At 41.5% G+C, this 19653-nt stretch overlaps 2 long non-coding RNA genes across 2 annotated transcripts in view; one reads left to right on the forward strand and one right to left on the reverse strand.

Annotated features, from left to right (window-relative positions):
* LOC112445842 (uncharacterized) overlaps window positions 1-19653 on the forward strand; it is a 283840-nt gene that overhangs the window by 91182 nt on the left and 173005 nt on the right. The gene's annotated exons all lie outside the window — the stretch shown is intronic.
* LOC112445843 (uncharacterized) lies at window positions 18221-18841 on the reverse strand. The gene is made up of 2 exons (XR_003033831.2): window positions 18765-18841; window positions 18221-18579 (listed from the first exon to the last, which is right to left on the reverse strand). It is a non-coding gene; the product is annotated as an uncharacterized lncRNA (long non-coding RNA).

The following is a 19653-nucleotide window of genomic DNA, read 5'->3' on the forward strand; positions in this document are numbered from 1 at the left end:
CATGACCCCATGGACTAACACTTCCCTGTCCTTCACCATCTCCCAGAGTTTGCTCAGACTCGTGTCCATTGAGTAGGTGATGCCATCCAACCATCTTGTCCTCTGTCATTCCCTTCTGTTTCCCAACATCAGGGTCTTCTCCAATGAGTTGGCTCGTTGCATCAGGTGGCCACAGTGTTAGAGCTTCAGCTTTAGCATCAGTCCTTCCAATGAATTCCCCGGAATTCCCTGGTGGCTCAAACAGTAAAGAGCCTTCCTGCAGTTTGGGAGACCCAGGTTTGATCCCGGGGTCGGGAAGGTCCCCTGGAGAAAGAAATGGTAACCCATCCCAGTATTCTTGCCTGGAAAATCCCATGGACAGGGGAGCCTGGCAGGGTACAGTCCATGGGGTCTCAAAGAGTTGGACATGACTGAGTGACTTCACTTCTTCACTTTTCCAGTGAATATTCAGGGTTGATTTCCTTTAGGATTGACTGGTTTTAAACAGCTAAACAAAATGATATAAAATGATATAATTCAGATATTTGGAAAAAGCACATGATGGGGTTGATGTGTACCTGCTTCCTTTCCTTTCAGTGAGTCCTGTCGCATTGTCTACTTCTCTACTGGCATGACTTCTAGCATGGCATAAGGCCATGAACCTTTACTTAGATTTGAAAAGCTAAGTCATTGGGAAGTTGCAAGTTGAATTTGAGCCCTGACTCCATTGCCAATAATATTTCCACCATACCATGCTACCTTGACATAATCTTTCAAGTTTTGCTTTAAGAGTGGATAGTTAACATTTTCTTCCTGCTGCCTCCTATGGTACATAAATACAGTTAAGAAATAAAGCCAAGAAAATGCATATTAGCTAATTGATTATGTATGGCCCAAATGCTTAGGAATGAAAAATTTAGCCTTATGCCTGTTCATACAGCATATGCAGCTAAGAACAAGTCCTAGTTTCTTAATGTACCTCTTGATAAGCTAAAAAAGGACCATAATGAACTTATCTTCTATAACACATCTCTTATGTTTTAAATATTTTATATAATGTCAATTTGTGGCATTAAACTTCTACAGCCAGATTATGAGATCTGACAGATCCCTCTTTGTAAGGCGAAAGTTGAAAATGTCTAATTCAGAAGCATCATAAATCACTTATACATAAGTTAAAGTTTTTAAAGTCTCATTTTTGGATTGTCCTCATTTTCAGAGAAGGAATGAGTTTGGAGAGCAAGTTGTAAGTATAGTTTTATGAGCTATCAACTTATTTCTAGATATGGGGATGTGGAATACTCATAAAGCATGCTGGGGAGCTGTGTGTTCTTTCTGGATTGGAAGGTTGTAAGGCATGGGCTAGGGTCAGGTTGAAGACACCAAGTCTAGGGAAAAATGAGAGTTGGGTAAGGTATGGGAATGTGTCCAGGTAATGTGATCTGGCTGCTGGGTCAGAGTGGTAGTCACTGAGAGGACAAACGTTCTGGTTGTAAATGAGTCCCCCAGAGAAGGCTCTCGGTTTATGGGAAATGGCACCCATCAATCACTCAAGGGACAGAGTTGGCGAGAGTTGGGAATGGGTAGGGATGGCAGGATAGTTCCAGGCCATCCCAGTGGAGAAACCAGAGGATAAAAATGATGGCTGTAATGGGAATTATGGGAATTAGGATGGCCAACAACTGGGTTACACTGTCTTCTCCTGGTGGTAGGATTTGGTACTCTGCGACTACATTGTCACAGAATCCCCACGGCATTGAGCCTACAGTGTTAACCCCAGCTACAAAAGGCTGAGAAAAAGAGAAGCTGACAACTTCAAGTCTGTTGGTCTTTGATCCTGTAGTTCCATGGCCACAAATACTTTTGTATGTGTTTGTGATTAGGTCTCCCAGAAGTCAGCAAGGCATTGTGAATATGAGCATAGACTGCCTGGGTTCAGTTGTGGGCCCTTAGAAAAGTTATTTGACCTCTTTGTTGTTCAGTTTCCTCAACTTACACTTGAGGATGATAGCACCTACATCATTAGTTGTGAGGACTAAATGTGTTAATACTGAATACTGGTAAAGTATTTGTAACCATGGCTGGCCTACAGTGAATTCTGTCGTTATTGTGTTGTCAGAACTAAAAATAAAACTTCATCTGGGTTAGTTGGTCCATTTGTTTCAGCCTGTCTCCCAATTCATTCCTTCTCTGAAAATGAGGACAATCCAAAAATGAGACTTTAAAACTTTAAATAGGGGCATTGTTTAAAATGCAGGTTCTGGGATGTTATACCAGACTTAGTCAAATTTTTAAAGGTGATTCTAGGAATCTGTTTCTATTTCAATATATTTCTAACAAGTCTGCCAGGAAATTCTATTGATCAAAGTCAGATTTGGGAGTTAAATAGGCCATGTCTCTGGTTCACTTTATGTTTAAGGTCATTAGCAAATTATTTTTTGATTTACTTCTTAAGAAAGACCCTCAGTACATGGGACCAAAGCTTGCTTACTTAGTCCAAATCTTATTTCTTTGGTATAAGAAAGAATATAAGCAAACTGAACTTTCTCCCTCATCCTACTCCAGGTGCAAATATATCAGTTGTGAATTTTAGAATCTAGTCTCAAGCAACATTTTGGCATGTCAGTTACTGAAATTAACCTGGACTTTGATTTGGACTATAAGTGTTTTTCAGTTCAGTTCAGTCACTCAGTCATGTCCAACTCTTTGCAACCCCATGGACTGCATCACACCAGGCTTCCCTGTCCATCACCAACTCCTGGAGCTTGCTTAAATTCATGTCCATCGAGTTGGTGATGCCATTCAACCATCTCATCCTCTGTTGTCCCCTTCTCCTCCAGCCTTCAATCTTTCCCAGCATCAGGGTCTTTTCCAGTGAGTCACTTCTTTGCATCAGGTGGCCAAAGATAATATAATAATAAAGGAAATGTAGTTATTCTGTATGTTAGAAGTCTCTAAGCAGATTGCTTTTTGCAGTGTTGTGTTTTCTTTTAGGAATTAGGCAATTGCTAATTTTTCATGGGTACATTTGTGAAAAGTATAGTCATGATAGAAAATCAAATGATAGAGCCTCTACAAAGACTTGGCTAAATGTACCTGCAAGAGAGTAACATTGAATTTTTAGCAATAACATGGCATGTTCTTAGTTAAAAGAAAAACAAAACCTGATCTGTTCTTCTATAAATGAGTTCAGTAGAGCAGTAAGATATAAGTAATTTACTTGGAAAGAAAACGGAAACTAATTTGCTTCTCCTGTTACATAAGTATTTGTAGGCCACCTTTATTTAGGCAAAGAAAGAGTCCTGATGTATCTATTTTTTCCTGATCTTTAATAGATCATGTGCTAGTGGAAATAGAATTACACTGAGCTATTCTTTTTATTGTCTGGTTGCCCTTGTTAGCAGTATCATTTATTTTCAAGGTGACTGGCGCTGGTTAAGGGCTTATTCCATGACCTTGAAGCAAAGCAGAGTTAATTGATGTAGCGAAGGATTTGTTAGCACTTGTAGCTCAACCATGAAACCAGATGGGCAGGGTAACCTAACTGAGAAATTAACTGTATCTTTTCTTGCCTGTGGACTTTTCACACACAGATAAAGGAAGCATTTTTTCTTCTTCTTCTTTTTAATGTAGGAAGGCAGGTATGGCAAATTCTGTTTTGTCAAACTATAGTCCCACACATGGTCCTCTAGAACCATGCCATAATCCTATCAAGAGGTACAATCAATTTCCCCTCCTCTGAGCCTGAGTAGAATTTTGGATGGGTCGACAGATAGAATGTAGTGGAAGGGACACTGTGTGAGTTCTGAGGCTAGGTCATAAGTAGTGTTATGACTGTACCTGGCTCTCTCTCTCTTCGGGACAGTGATCCTTGAAACCCAGCCACCATGGTGTGACGATGTGTCAGCCACACGAGGAGACCATGTGCTCATTCCTGACTTGGCAGCACCAGCCGGGACCTCTGGCCCCCACTCTGCCCCACCAGCCACCAGAAACGTTAGTGTCCTAGCCTCCAGATAATTCCATATCCCAGTCCTCAGCCTTTGAGCAGTCCCAAGTCGAGGGGTTCCAGGCAAAATAGGAGTTGTTATTGCTTAAGATGCAAAGTTTGGGGATAATTTGTTAATCAGGATGACAGCATTCTGGAACCTCAGGGCTTCCTCTCTGGAGGTGTGTAGGTTTTTTCTTCAAGGGACAGCAAAGAGGCCCTTGTTTTGAGAAGTCAGGGAGGACAAGATCAGGGCTCAAAGAGTTGAAGAAGTGAGGCAGCAGTCCAGCCCTGAAGGAGCAAAGTTCCCAGCTCTGTGGGCTTCCCAGGTGGTTAAGTGGTAAAGAATCCGCCTGCCAATACAGGAAACTCAGCTTTGATCCCTGGGTCAGGAAGATCCCCTGGAGCAGGAAATGGCAGCCCACTCCAGTATTCTTGCCTGGGAAATCCCGTGGACAGAGAAGCCTGGCGGGTTACAGTCCATGGGGTTGCAAAAGAGTTGGACATGAGTGAGCAACTAAACAACAACCATGTGGATAAGAGCTGGGAATTCTGAGAGCAGTGGATAAGGTGTCCCACTTCCAACTGGGCCTTACGGGAGTGGCAGAACCTCTGACAGAACTGGCAATGTGGGAGCCTGTGGACCAAATACCGAGCTCAGTGATCTTGGAAGTAGTGGTAAAGGCTGTCATGATCTCTTAGGTGTGCGTGTAGGTGTAGTGGGCAGAGGGTGTCAGAAAAGCCAGCTGCCTTCAGATGTGAGAACCAGAGCAAAGAGAAATGGCAGAGATACAACCAAATACTGAAAGATGTCCTTGGAATTCTCTTCTGATCCTGAGAAGTGGTAGGGACTCTCAGAATTTCTTTTTCAATATTTATTTATTTGGCTGCACCAGGTCTTAGTTGAGGCATGCAGAACATTTAGCTGCAGCATGTGGGATCTAGTTCCATGACCAGGGATCAAACCGGGACCCCCTGCATTGAGAGTGTGGAGTCTTAGCCACTGGACCATCTGGGAAGTCCATCAGAATTTATTCTGATGAAGGCTTTATACATACATATATAAAAATTATTAGTTATTTGTTATAACGTCATGTCAACTGGCAAATTTGCAGGTTAATCCTTTTCTTACACTTGAAAGAATGGATTATCATATACCAAATATTTTTATGTATTTGATTTTGCTATTTTCATTCTATTAATTTATCTGTAACCACTAAAATGACTCCATTTTAGTAATTATGTACTTATATTTTTTTCCTGAAAGTCTCTTGACTCTCTCATGAGTGAATTCCTCCAGACAGGCTCTCAAATCATTTGGAGAGATTATCCTTGCAAACTCTGATTGTGATGGTCTTCTATGCAAATAGTCAAGAATGGCAGATTGAACACATACGTACTTTCATGTCTCTTCTTCCCAGAATTCCACTAAATGAGAGGAAAGGAATGTTAAAAAGAAGATACGAATAGACAAGGACCAAGAATGAGGAGACAATAGCGACAAAATCTTAGAGGCCAGTAGGAAGGTAGATGGGAGTTAAATGACTTCCCAGACATGAGAAAGCTGAATCCTAAGCTGGAAGTTGGGAAAGGAGAGAAATGACCTAATGTCCATTGCAGAATCCTCCAAAGGAGCATTATTTGGCAGGTGGAAGAACTGGTTGAAAGACTGTTTAAGAATTTAGCCCCTCATATCTCCATTCCAAATTTCGGCAGCTGAGCAAACATCCCTCTCCTGTTCTGGCCAGAGACTTGAGGTTTATTCTGTAAAGGAGATAAACAGATGATCTTTGAATGAGGCAATATGAGGCACATGCTAAAACAGACCAAGTAGAAAGCATGGGGATTAAGATAAACCTTATATATGAGACTTGAGATCTCCAGCCTTCTCCCCTCCCATAGCTCAAGAGTTTTGGCAGCCAGACATGTACTTTCAACGCAGGAGGTCAGAAGTTTCTTCTCTGGAAATCTAAGTTGCAAAAGAAGTGAATAGAAGATACTCAAATCAGAGATCTTCCAAATATCACCATAGAGACAAAAGCACCATTGACAACCATTGTCCCCAAGAGCTCCCAGTTATCTTTTTAGTGCCTCATCCTTAAATATGACCAGATGGTCAAGGACTGCCAGTTACTTTAGTTACTTTTAAAAAAATAACTTGAAATACCAATAACAATGGAAAGAAAATATGCAAAATGATTTTTATTAATATCTTCAGAGAAGATATAAATCTATGAAGCAAGAAGTGGATACTATAAAAAAAATTTAGTGAACAGAAAATCTTAGACATTAAAAATATGGTAACACACACTGTTAGAAGACAAAATCAAGGGAACTGTCCAGAAAATAGGATAGAAAATACAGAAGAAAATAAGACAAAAATTTTAAAAAGATAGAGATCCATATAGGGTGTTCTAGAATAATTGCTGTTCTATGACTTGAGGACAGATATCAGAGAAAAAGAAATCATCAATAAAATAATTTAAAAAATTCCCCAGAATTAGAGAACTTGAATGTTCCAGTTGAAAGGGATGTCTAAATGTACAGAACAAAGGATGAAGCAGACCAAATCCAAGGCACATTATCAACAAGTTTCAGAAACCCAGGGACAGAAAATAGATTCTACAAATTCTCAGGAAGGAAAAAAATGTTTATACTAAGTATTAAGTATTTGAAGACATTAGAGTTACTACTAGCAACAGTGGAAGCAAAAAAGCAGTGTAGTAACACACAGTGAGAATTCTGAGGAAAAGCAACTTCAAACTGAAAATTCCACTGCCAGTGTCTGCAAAACAGAACTTAGCTTCCCAAGCAATCCTTTTCAGGAAGCTATTTGAGACATGCTTCTGCAAAATTAGGGAGTTAATCAAGAAAGAAGTCAAAGGGCCATGGAAACAGGGACTCCAACCCAAGAGAAAGTCTAAGGAAATTCCCATGATAGTAATGGAACAGGTTCTTGAATGGCTTCCAGTTACTAGGTGTAGTAGTAGACAGAATTCTAAGACACGTCCTGTCCAGGATTTCCAATCCCCGATAGACATGCTCTAAATAGTCCCCTCCCTTGTATCTAGGTATGACCTGTGACCCTAATGTCACTTTCATGATTAAGTTTTACGGTGAAGGTGAAGAGATTTTGCAGATGTAATTAAAGCCCCTAATCAGTTGATTTTAAGCTCCTCAAAATGGAGGTTATTTTTGGTGGGACTGACTGGATCAGGTGAGCCCATTCAGAGGGTACAGAGATCATCAAGTGAAGAAGTCAGATTTGAGGTAGCAGATTGACTCTGCTGTTGGCTTTAGAGAAGCAGACAGCCATTTTATGGAGAGGACCACATGTTAGGGATTGGTGGGTGGTCTGTAGAAACTGAGGGTCTGTTTTATAACCTTAAGGAAATGAATTCTGCCAAGAGCCACATGAGCTTGGACGAGAACTCTGCCTCAGATGAGAATGCATCCCTGACCACCTTCTTGATTTCAGCCCCCTAAGACTCTGAATAGAGAATCAGTTATGCCACGCCTGGACCCCTGACCTAGAAAAACGTTGTGGTAATGAATGAGTATTGTTTTAAGCTAGTAAACTTATGTCAGTAGATAAATAATGAGGGTAGAGTTAGAAGTGGATCCAGATTGGAGCAGCTCAGAACATTCTGGAGGGATTTATCCAGAGGCGTCAGTATGTCCTAATGTCTGGAAAGGTGTACACAGCTTGAGGATAATTAGATGTGCTGATATTAAGTACATACAGAACTAAGCAGTCAACCACAAGACCATTAATAACTTTAAGAAAAACAAAATGTTGCATGGGAAAGCAGTCATAGTATATAACATGACTCAGTTATAAATAGGATTTACAGAGACATAATAATCTAAAAAGCACATGACAGTCTAAGCAAAATCACAGGATGAATACTGTTGAGGAGGAAAAAATTTTCCTCCATCCTCGTTGGGTCCCTGGCTGGGTCTGAAAATTGGACAAAAACAGGTTGACAGGAGAACAGCATACAAATTTATTTAGCATGAGTTTTATATGACAAGAGCCTTCATAAGGAAATGACCCAAAGAAATGATTGAATGGTGAGTGTTTTTGTGCCAGGTTTGATGAAGAGTAGACAGTTGTGGAAAGATATGAGAGGACAAAGGGTATGAAATTGGTGTAGTGAAGTGAGGGAAACTGAGCAAGACATTGATTCAGATTCCTGTCTTGGTCCCTTCGACTTTGGAGATAGGGATGCTCTTTTCAGTGGCACTAGGGGTCAAGAACCTGCCTGCCAGTGCAGGAGATGCAGGAGATCTGGATTGATCCCTGGGTTGGGAAGATCCCCTGGAGAAGGAAATGCAAACCCACTCTGGGATTCTTGCCTGGAGAATCCCATGGACAGAGGAGCCTGGCAGGCTACAGTCTATGGGGTCACAAAGAGTTGGATATGACTGAGTGACTAAGCTACACTTGCACGCATGTGTAGGGAGGTTACCTCTCACAGGAGGGTTTTCTGACCTGCTCCAGGGCAAGGTCAGAAAATTCTTCGCACACGTGCCTTTCCTCAAATCCCTTCAGCTGGAAAATGCACTGTGATAAGGTGCCATGTTTGGGGGTAGCGTGTCCTGAGCCCTCTGAGTACTTTGAAGGGTTGGAGATGGGAGCTGTCTGCGGGTGGGAAGAGGTGGGCGGAGGAGAGGCAGGAACCAAAACCTTCGTCTTCCATAATAGATAATGACTAGAGTGAAAATATTCAGAAGTAGCAATACATGTGTCTATAGGAAGGAGAAAATTGGAGTTGAGAGACTTTTCAGTGAATCGGAGACCTTGTTAAAAACTTGTGGAGGTACCTGACTCTCCATGTGATTGTACAGATGGGACAAAAATGAAAGTGAATCTGAAAGAATTGAAAGTTCAGTAGATGAATTTTAAGGTACCCAAGATTGGTTCTTGAGATGACATTTTCATATAATTGCACTTTCAAATTCGTCTCCCTTATGGGTTGTTGATAAATGAACAAGATTATAAGCAGTGAAATTCAATTAGCCTCTTCGATGTGTAAACAGATACCACAAAATAAAAGAATTTCTTTTTCTCCCAATTACATGCAGTGCCCTTGAAAAATGACCTTCAGGAAGCTAACCTGACAAAATAAACAAGAGCTGCCACTTCTCAATTTTTAGCCCATCATAGAGTGAAGGGGGTTGTATCTGTTTACCCATTTGTTCCTGAGAGTAGTTAAAATACTTGTGATATATTAACAAGCTCTGGTGAAAGATAGAACACTTCTTCAATGTCTGCCTTTTCGACAATCAGCTTCTTTTTTGAAATAGCAGGAACTCTAAATTCATTTATTTTCACTTTGTACTCTCCAATGGACATGAATTTGAGCAAACTCTGGGAGATAATGCAAGACAGGGAAGCCTGGTGTGCTGCAGTCCTTGGGGTCACAGAGTCAGACACAACTTAGCAACTGAACAACAGCAGTAACTATCCAGGAGCTGTGATTCAGCTAGATCAGGAAGGCCATGTGTTGTAGTTGTTCCTGTGTTTTCTAGTGAATAGTATTGACTAGCTGTGCATCAGCAGTGTGTACCTTTTACTGTTATACACAGTTTCTGTGCAAGTTTCTAAACTCTGTTACACAGCTATTGCTGTTTTCATCTGAAGGATATAGTGATGGCATGTAGGATTCTTGACTGGCTTAAATGAGGTAAGGGCGTGAGGACTTGTTAGCACAGTGACTCACACAAACTAAGCTTCACTGGTGGCTCAGACAGTAAAAGATTTGCTTGCAATGAGGGAGACCCGGGTTCAATCCCTGGGTTGGGAATATCCCCTAGAGAAAGGAAAGGCAACCCAATCCAGTATTCTTGCCTGGAGGATTCCATGGACAGAGGAGCTTGGCAGGCTACAGTCCATGGGTTACAAAGAGTCAGACATGACTGACTTTCACTTTCGCTTTTCACATAAAGTGAAGGTGAGAAATCAACAAGTGTTAGCTGTTGTTATCATTGTCTTTCAGGGGAACAGAATAGTTAGTAATAAGCATTTGTATTTGTGTTAAGTAAGTGGAAGAATGAAATTCTAACTCTAATCCAGTAGAGGCTGTTCAGTTCTGTAGATGGAAGTTTTGGCACCCACTCCAGGAAATAAACAGTGAATAGATCCATTTCTACCCTCTTTCTGAAACTAAATTAAACCTACAAAGCATGGTAATTCACATGTTATGGGAAAACTTTAAGCAACTTTTTGGCCAACCCTATACATTCATGAAAGATGGAACTTTGCAGACTTAGAATTTAGTAACAAATTTTGTTTAAAATCCTCATGCTCTTCAGGAAGCTGATAAGGAAATTATGTTTAGATATCATTGATTTCTAATTCTTAGCTGATATAAAATAATTATTTTATCTCATCTAGAAAACCACAGCACTCACTATCTGAGACCACTATTTGCATATGGAAAGCAAGAAGAAAGTGCTAAAGATTTATCCTTGTGAAAAATGTGGCTCTTTAGTTATTAATTAAGGCTTTGTTCAGGAAAAGAGAGGGCAAAAATGGATATGAATGAGTTTCCAAGTTCAGCTTTTCTCATCAATTTTACCCATTTATTTCTTGCTCAAAAACAAAATTTAAAGCACAGATACAAGGGGTTTCATATTTCTGAAAAAAAATAAAAGATTAAAAATTCACTTCAGCAGAATGGTCATTTCTCAGGAAAGATTCCTAATATGAATGTAAAGAGTAAGAACCTACAAAGACATATTAATTTTTGTTCTGATTTATTCCTGTTGTTCCATTGCAATCCCATAAAGACACATGAATTAAGAACTTTTGAGTTAGGGACTGCTAAGTCGAAGATGTCTCTTGAATAGTTTCTTCCTTTAATAAGCCCATGGAGCCTAAATGCAGATATTGCTACCACAATATCTATGTGCACAGTTCAGTTTTTAGAACAGTTGTCAGGAAATTCCAAAAGTTCTCCAGCCCAATTACGTGGGTGTTGTGGCCTGAATGTAATTTTTCTACTCCTCTCTCCCTTGTAAGCTTATACTTTCAGTGCAGTTCTGTTCATGTGGTAAAAACTGTGTCATAATTTACCCAGACTATATAATATGTCCAAATTCTCATTGTTCCTAAGATCCTTAACTAGGCATTTCCTGACTTTTGATTCTTCACCCTTTTAAACACTTTTGCATTCATGCATTCCATACAGAATATCAGCTTGAGAGAATAGGAGGTAGGAGGATAAGTAGATTTATAAACTCATGGCGTCCACAAAAAACAGTTCAGTAAGACCACGTTTGCTGTTAGAATAAATACGCTTTGTGGGGCAGTCACCTGGTCCTTCTAAGCATAATGAGAGGAAGAGAAAGACATCGTTATTTTGTATTTGTATTTTGTACAAAAGCTAGACAAGACTTGCCTCATTTATCATAGAGCTACAAAATGGAAAGTTTTCCTGTGTTCACTCACAACTCTAATTTTTCAAGAAAATGGTGCAGAGGTTTGAACAACTCCCACTTCTTCTGAGTGGTCAACATGAAACCCAAAGTTTTTAGAACTTAGAAAAAAATAGAAAAAAATTTCAACAAGATAAGAAAGAGTTTTATTTGGAGATTCAAACCATTAAATAATGGGGATCTTGAAGGGGATTGGCAATGAAGAGAGATCAGAGCTGTCCACAAACCACAGTTGAAATAAAGTAGTTCTGATGTGATGCAAAGATAAACTGATGTTACCATAATTGGTTAGTATCAAACATGAGTTTGAGCAGACTCCAGCAGATAGTGAAGGACAAGGAAGCCTGTTACCCAGCCTGGCATGGTTAGCAGGTTCCCACTCTCTTGGGTGATCCCAGACTCCCAATTTTGTTCCATGAGACTTAGGAGACTGTCAGAAGTTCTGCTCAATTTCTCAGCTCCTCATTCCCTTCTTGTGGACTTGACAAATGTTCCAAAGGGAGAAAGAGCACCCAAAAGGCAAGATTACCTCTTTGCGACTCTCTCTCTAGTTCCTTGATTTTAAAATGGTTTTCTCCCTTGTTAGTTGCTGAATACCATAAATCAGCTGTTTTAAATACTCTCACCACTACGGTTCAACATAGTTTTGGAAGTTTTAGCCACAGCAATCAGAAAAGAAAAAGAAATAAAAGAAATCCAGATTGGAAAAGAAGTAAAACTCTCACTGTTTGCAGATGACATAATCTTCTACATAGAAAACCCTAAAGACACCACCAGAAAATTACTAGAGCTAATCAATGAATATAGTAAAGTTGCAGGATATAAAATTAACATACAGAAATCCCTTGCATTCCTATACACTAACAATTAGAAAACAGAAATTAAGGAAACAATTCCATTCACCATTGCAACAAAAAGAATAAAATACTTAGGAATAAATCTACCTAAAGAAACAAAAGACCTATATATAGAAAACGATAAAACACCAATGAAAGAAATCAAAGATGACTCAAATAGATGGAGAAATATACCATGTTCATGGCTCAGAAAAATCAATAGAGTGAAAATGAGTATACTACCTAAAGCAATCTTTTAATACAATCTCTAACAAGCTACCAATGGTATTTTTCAGAGAACTAGAACAAATAATTTCACAGTGTGTATGGAAATATAAAAAACCTCGAATAGCCAAACCAATCTTGAGAAAGAAGAATAGAACTGGAGGAATCAACCTGCCTGCCTTCAGACTATACTACAAAGCTGCAGTTATCAAGACAGTATGGTACTGGCACAAAGACGGAAATAGAAATCAATGGAAAAAAATAGAAAGCACAGAGATAAATCCATGCACCTGTGGACACCTTATCTTTGACAAAGGAGGCAAAAATATACAAGCAGCTCATGCAGGTCAATACCAAAAAAATAAACGACCATATCAAAAAATGGGCCAGGGAACTAAACAGGCATTTCTCCACAGAAGACATACAGATGGCTAACAAACATATGAAAAGATGCTCAACATCATTCATGATCACAGAAATGCAAATCAAAATCACAATGAGGTACTATCTCACACTGGTCAGGATGGCTGCTATCCAAAAATCTACAAGCAATAAATGCTGGAGAAAAGGGAACCCTCTTACACTGTTGGTGCGAATGCAAACTAGTACAGCCACGATGGAGAACAGTGTGGAGATTCCTGAAAAACTGGAACTAGAACTGCCATATGACCCAGCAATCACACTGCTGGGCATACACACCGAGGAAACCAGAATTGAAAGAGACATGTGGACCCGAATGATCAACACTGCACTGTTTAAAATATGCAGGACATGGAAGCAACCTAGATGTCCATCAGCAGACCAATGGACAAGAAAGCAGTGGTACATATATACAATGAAATATTACTCAGACATTAAAAAGAATACACTTGAATCCGTTTTAATGAGGTGGATGAAACTGGAGCCGATTATACAGAGTGAAGTAAGTCAGAATGAAAAACACCAATATAGTATACTAACACATATATATGGAATTTAGAAAGATGGTAATGATAACCCTGTATGCGAGACCGCAAAAGAGACACAGACGTACAGAACAGTCTTTATTTTGGACTCTGTGGGAGAAGGCGAGGGTGGGACGATCTGAGAGAATAGGTTTTAAACATGTATATTATCATATGTGAATCAGATCACCAGTCCAGGTTCGATGCATGAGATAGGGTGCTCGGGGCTGGTGCACTGGGATGACCCAGAGGAATGGGATGGGGAGGGAGGTGGGAGGGGGGTTTAGGATGGGGAAGACGTGTACACCCGTGATGGATTCATGTCAAGTATGGCAAAAACCACTACAGCATTGTAAAGTAATTAGCCTCCAGTGAAAATTAATGAATTAAAAAAAATAAACTACATTCCTTTGCTAAAAATGGCCTAATCAATGTTGGCTTTGTGATGTCCAAAAACACTATGCTTTCCTTCCTTTCTTCCCTCCTTGCTCCCCCCTCTTCCTTTCCTTGTCTTTCTTACTATACAACTGTTAACGTTTGCTTTCCATTTATAGTTATTACAGAGTACTGGCACTCTTCCCCACGTTGTACAATACATCCTTGAGCTCATCTTACACCTAACACGGTGTGCCTCCCACTCCCCCACCTCTGTATAGCCCTTCCCTCATCCCCTCCCCGCTGGTAACCAGTAGATTGTTCTCTGTATTTGTGAGCCTCCATTTTTGTTATATTCTCTACTTGGTGGTATTTTTGGATTCTATAAGTGATATCATACAGTATTTGTCTATCTCTGTCTGAGTTATTTTACTTCATAGTATACCTTCCATGTTGCTGCAAATGTCAATATTCCATTCCTTTTATGGGGCAACTTCCTTCTATGACTTTTTAGCAAATGGCACTGCCACCGCACACGTGACACGGCTCCCCGGCTCAGTTTCCATCTCTGCACGCACGCAGAAAAACACCAAATCCTCTTCTTCTTCTCCCATGGGAAGTGTATCTTTGAAGCTGAGTCTGGAACCAGTTCTTCCCCCCCTACTTTCTGGCAAACTGGACCTTCTGGGCCCATCTCCAACCCCACAGGACCCATCTCTCTCCCTCTTCACACATTTATCCCTGCCCTGCCCTCTCTGCCCCCACTCTCAGAGAACTCAGAGACAAACATAATTTCACATCAGGTTGATTTTATTTTCATTCTTAATGTATGGAGTTGGTATAATAGTCACGTCTGTACTGTTGGCCAGTACTCAGCGGCAAGACCCCCGAAGAATTCTGAGGTCTCTAGCCATGCCTTCAAGTCACTGGCTGCCCACCGGTCCCGCTGGAATGACAGGGATCTCCACACTCTCTGGGACCTCCTCTGGTCTGTTCTGATTCAGCTCTTCATTCACCTTGCAACACTGGCTACAGAGCTTTGAGCCTCCGTTTTTGCTAAGGTTCCTTGTGGTGGGTGGTTTCTGAGAAGTTTTCTTGGTCAGCTTTGCCTGAAGGTGATTATTCACTCTCGCACTTGCCCTGGCCACCTGGAGAAAACAAGAGAGGGGTAGAGAATGGCATTGGTTTGGGGAAGAGGGTGAAGGTGGACAGGAACGACAGCTTCAGGAGAAGGGGTGTGGGCAGAGAAGGGTTATGTGCCAGGCAAGGCCAGGGCAGGGGGTCTGATGGGGTGGGGTCAATGGGAAGAGGAGTTTGGGTGGCCTCAGCTGACCTTGACATTTTTTGGGGGCCTCAGTTGAGAGGAGGTCTTCATCCTTTTGTCCCGGGTAACAGGAGGCAGGTGTTTCCTAACTACTCTGGAGCCTTGGGGCTTCCCAGTCCGCTTAGTCATTTTGAGGCCTCCCAGTGGTCTGCTCCAGAGCCCCTGAGCACCGCTATATATACCCCTCCCCAGGGAGACACACCCTCATGCTTTATGAGGTCAGCAAGTCTCCTGCCCAGCCAATGGTGGCCCTGGGTGGGCCTTGACATCACAAAGCCCCATCCTGACACCTCTAGCGGGGGATGGGGAGCAATTCAGATGTTTCGGTGGGAGAAATGAGGCATTTGTAATTCCCCTAAAGAGGCCTCCAAACTCCCTGCCAGCCTCATCTCTCTAAGTCAACTCTGATGGGTCACATGGCAGGGAGAGTGTGTCTCCTCCAAACCTTGTCTATTCTATCTATTTATGACTGTAAAAGTGTAAAGGAAATAAAAAAAAAAATCTGAAAAAGATACAGCTTAAGCAGCCCCAGTGAACATAAGTTTATTTTCTTTGTTCCATAGTCTCAAAATAACTGACAATTAAGTATGAATTTCATTTAAAACCTATTTTTCAAAATCTGCAAGATACTTTGTGTTCAAATATAAGAGGATTTTGTTCTTTGCAAGCTCAAAAAAGTTTGTACCCTGCAGTGAATACTTTGTTTCACTGATTTAGACCTAAATAAAAGCGCATCGTGTGCATTACCTTGACAATTTTTGTGGTATCACCGTGTATTTAGAATCAACTGTTTGAATGTGGGGTGCGTATTAGTACATTCCCTCGGGGACTGCAGGCTGTGCAGGAAGTGATCTCAAGGCCTTGCAAACCATTAAGGATGCTCTGGGGAAGGGAGCAGTGGTAACCATGGCAGCCTGTGTTGGTGACAATTGTTGAACAGGGTCTTCTCTTAATGAACTCCCTCATAGAAGACAATGAATTGTTAAAGATAAGTACTAAGACTGTGGCCGTATGAATTTATATGTATATATATATATATATATATATATTTATACATACATACACATGCACACACTTGTGTGCGTTTATATATATGTACACTAAAACTTTATACCTTGTGAATAATATGTAAAATATTAAAACCTGACATATATGACAACCAACTTTTCAAACTTAAACCAACACAATTTGGTTTTGCAGAGGAAACGTATTTAATTACTGACATTATTTTAGAATACTGGAGTATGGAGATGGTAATCGAAACAGAACCAGCGTTTACTTGGGTTTATTCTTGTAATAAAAGTCTTCGTGGGCAATGCCCCCCAGTATTGCCTGCACGGGAGGTGGGAGGTGGGCTACTCCCCCTGCTCCACCTGTGGGAGCCCATTGCTCCATTCTAAAGGCCTTTGGTCCAAAGAAGACATACAGATGGATAACAAACACATGAAAAGATGCTGAACATCACTCATTATCAGAGAAATGCAAATCAAAACCACAATGAGGTACCATCTCACGCCGGTCAGGATGGCTGCTATCCAAACATCTACAAGCAATAAATGCTTGAGAAAAGGGAACCCTCTTACTCTGTTGTGGGGAATGCAAACTAGTACAGCCACTATGGAGAACAGTGTGGAGATCCCTTAAAAAACTGGAACTGGAACTGCCATAGGACCCAGCAATCTCACTGCTGGGCATACACATCGAAGAAACCAGAATTGAAAGAGACAACGTGTACCCCTTTGTTCATCACAGCACGGTTTCCAATAGGCAGGACATGGAAGCAACCTAGATGTCCATCAGCAGGCGAACGGACAAGAAAGCACTGGTGCATATACACAATGGACTATTACTCAGCCATTAAAAAGAACACCCTTGAATCCGTTCTAATGAGGTGGATGAAACTGGAGCCTATTATACAGAGTGAAATAAGTCAGAAAGAAAAACACCAATACAGAATACTAATGCATATATATGGAATTTAGAAAGATGGTAATGATAACCCTGTATGCGAGACCATTAAAGAGACACAGATGTACAGAACGGTCTTTTGGACTCTGTGGGAGAAGGCGAGGGTGGGATGATCTGAGAGAATAGGTTTTAAACATGTATATTATCGTAAATGAATCAGATCGCCAGTCCAGGTTCGATGCATGAGACAGGGTGCTCGGGGCTGGTGCACTGGGATGACCCAGAGGAATGGGATGGGGAGGGAGGTGGGAGTGGGGTTTAGGATGGGGCAGACGTGTACACCCGTGATGGATTCATGTCAAGTATGGCAAAAACCACTACAGCATTGTAAAGTAATTAGCCTCCAATGAAAATAAATGAATTAAAAAAAATAAACTACATTCCTTTGCTAAAAACGGCCTAATCAATGTTGGCTTTGTGATGTCCAAAAACACCATGCTTTCCTTCCTTTCTTCCCTCCTTCCTCCCCCCTCTTCCTTTCCTTTTCTTTCTATTATACAACTGTTAACGTTTGCTTTCCATTTATATTTATTACAGAGTACTGGCACTCTTCCCCACGTTGTACAATACATCCTTGAGCTCATCTTACACCTAACACGGTGTGCCTCCCACTCCCCCACCTCTGTATAGCCCTTCCCTCATCCCCTCCCCGCTGGTAACCAGTAGATTGTTCTCTGTATTTGTGAGCCTCCATTTTTGTTATATTCTCTACTTGGTGGTGTTTTTAGATTCTATAAGTGATATCATACAGTATTTGTCTATCTCTGTCTGAGTTATTTTACTTCATGGTATACCTTCCATGTTGCTGCAAATGTCAATATTCCATTCCTTTTATGGGGCAACTTCCTTCTATGCCTTTTTAGCAAATGGCACTGCCACCGCACACATGACACGGCTCCCCGGCTCAGTTTCCATCTCTGCACGCACGCAGAAAAACACCAAGTCCTCTTCCGCTTCTCCCATGGGAAGTGTATCTTTGAAGCTGAGTCTGGAACCAGTTCTTCCCCCCCTACTTTCTGGCAAACTGGACCTTCTGGGCCCATCTCCAACCCCACAGGACCCATCTCTCTCCCTCTTCACACATTTATCCCTGCCCTGCCCTCTCTGCCCCCACTCTCAGAGAACTCAGAGACAAACATAATTTCACATCAGGTTGATTTTATTTTCATTCTTAATGTATGGAGTTGGTATAATAGTCACGTCTGTACTGTTGGCCAGTACTCAGCGGCAAGACCCCCGAAGAATTCTGAGGTCTCTAGCCATGCCTTCAAGTCACTGGCTGCCCACCGGTCCCGCTGGAATGACAGGGATCTCCACACTCTCTGGGACCTCCTCTGGTCCGTTCTGATTCAGCTCTTCATTCACCTTGCAACACTGGCTACAGAGCTTTGAGCCTCCGTTTTTGCTAAGGTTCCTTGTGGTGGGTGGTTTCTGAGAAGTTTTCTTGGTCAGCTTTGCCTGAAGGTGATTATTCACTCTCGCACTTGCCCTGGCCACCTGGAGAAAACAAGAGAGGGGTAGAGAATGGCATTGGTTTGGGGAAGAGGGTGAAGGTGGACAGGAACGACAGCTTCAGGAGAAGGGGTGTGGGCAGAGAAGGGTTATGTGCCAGGCAAGGCCAGGGCAGGGGGTCTGATGGGGTGGGGTCAATGGGAAGAGGAGTTTGGGTGGCCTCAGCTGACCTTGACATTTTTTGGGGCCTCAGTTGAGAGGAGGTCTTCATCCTTTTGTCCCGGGTAACAGGAGGCAGGTGTTTCCTAACTACTCTGGAGCCTTGGGGCTTCCCAGTCCGCTTAGTCATTTTGAGGCCTCCCAGTGGTCTGCTCCAGAGCCCCTGAGCACCGCTATATATACCCCTCCCCAGGGAGACACACCCTCATGCTTTATGAGGTCAGCAAGTCTCCTGCCCAGCCAATGGTGGCCCTGGGTGGGCCTTGACATCACAAAGCCCCATCCTGACACCTCTAGCGGGGGATGGGGAGCAATTCAGATGTTTCGGTGGGAGAAATGAGGCATTTGTAATTCCCCTAAAGAGGCCTCCAAACTCCCTGCCAGCCTCATCTCTCTAAGTCAACTCTGATGGGTCACATGGCAGGGAGAGTGTGTCTCCTCCAAACCTTGTCTATTCTATCTATTTATGACTGTAAAAGTGTAAAGGAAATAAAAAAAAAATCTGAAAAAGATACAGCTTAAGCAGCCCCAGTGAACATAAGTTTATTTTCTTTGTTCCATAGTCTCAAAATAACTGACAATTAAGTATGAATTTCATTTAAAACCTATTTTTCAAATTCTGCAAGATACTTTGTGTTCAAATATAAGACGATTTTGTTCTTTGCAAGCTCAAAAAAGTTTGTACCTTGCAGTGAATACTTGTTTCACTGATTTAGACCTAAATAAAAGCGCATCGTGTGCATTACCTGACAATTTTTGTGGTATCACCGTGTATTTAGAATCAACTGTTTGAATGTGGGGTGCGTATTAGTACATTCCCTCGGGGACTGCAGGCTGTGCAGGAAGTGATCTCAAGGCCTTGCAAACCATTAAGGATGCTCTGGGGAAGGGAGCAGTGGT

The sequence above is a fragment of the Bos taurus genome, unplaced genomic scaffold (genome assembly GCF_002263795.3).
Source record: "Bos taurus isolate L1 Dominette 01449 registration number 42190680 breed Hereford unplaced genomic scaffold, ARS-UCD2.0 contig_X_unplaced, whole genome shotgun sequence".
Taxonomy (NCBI): Eukaryota; Metazoa; Chordata; class Mammalia; order Artiodactyla; family Bovidae; genus Bos; species Bos taurus.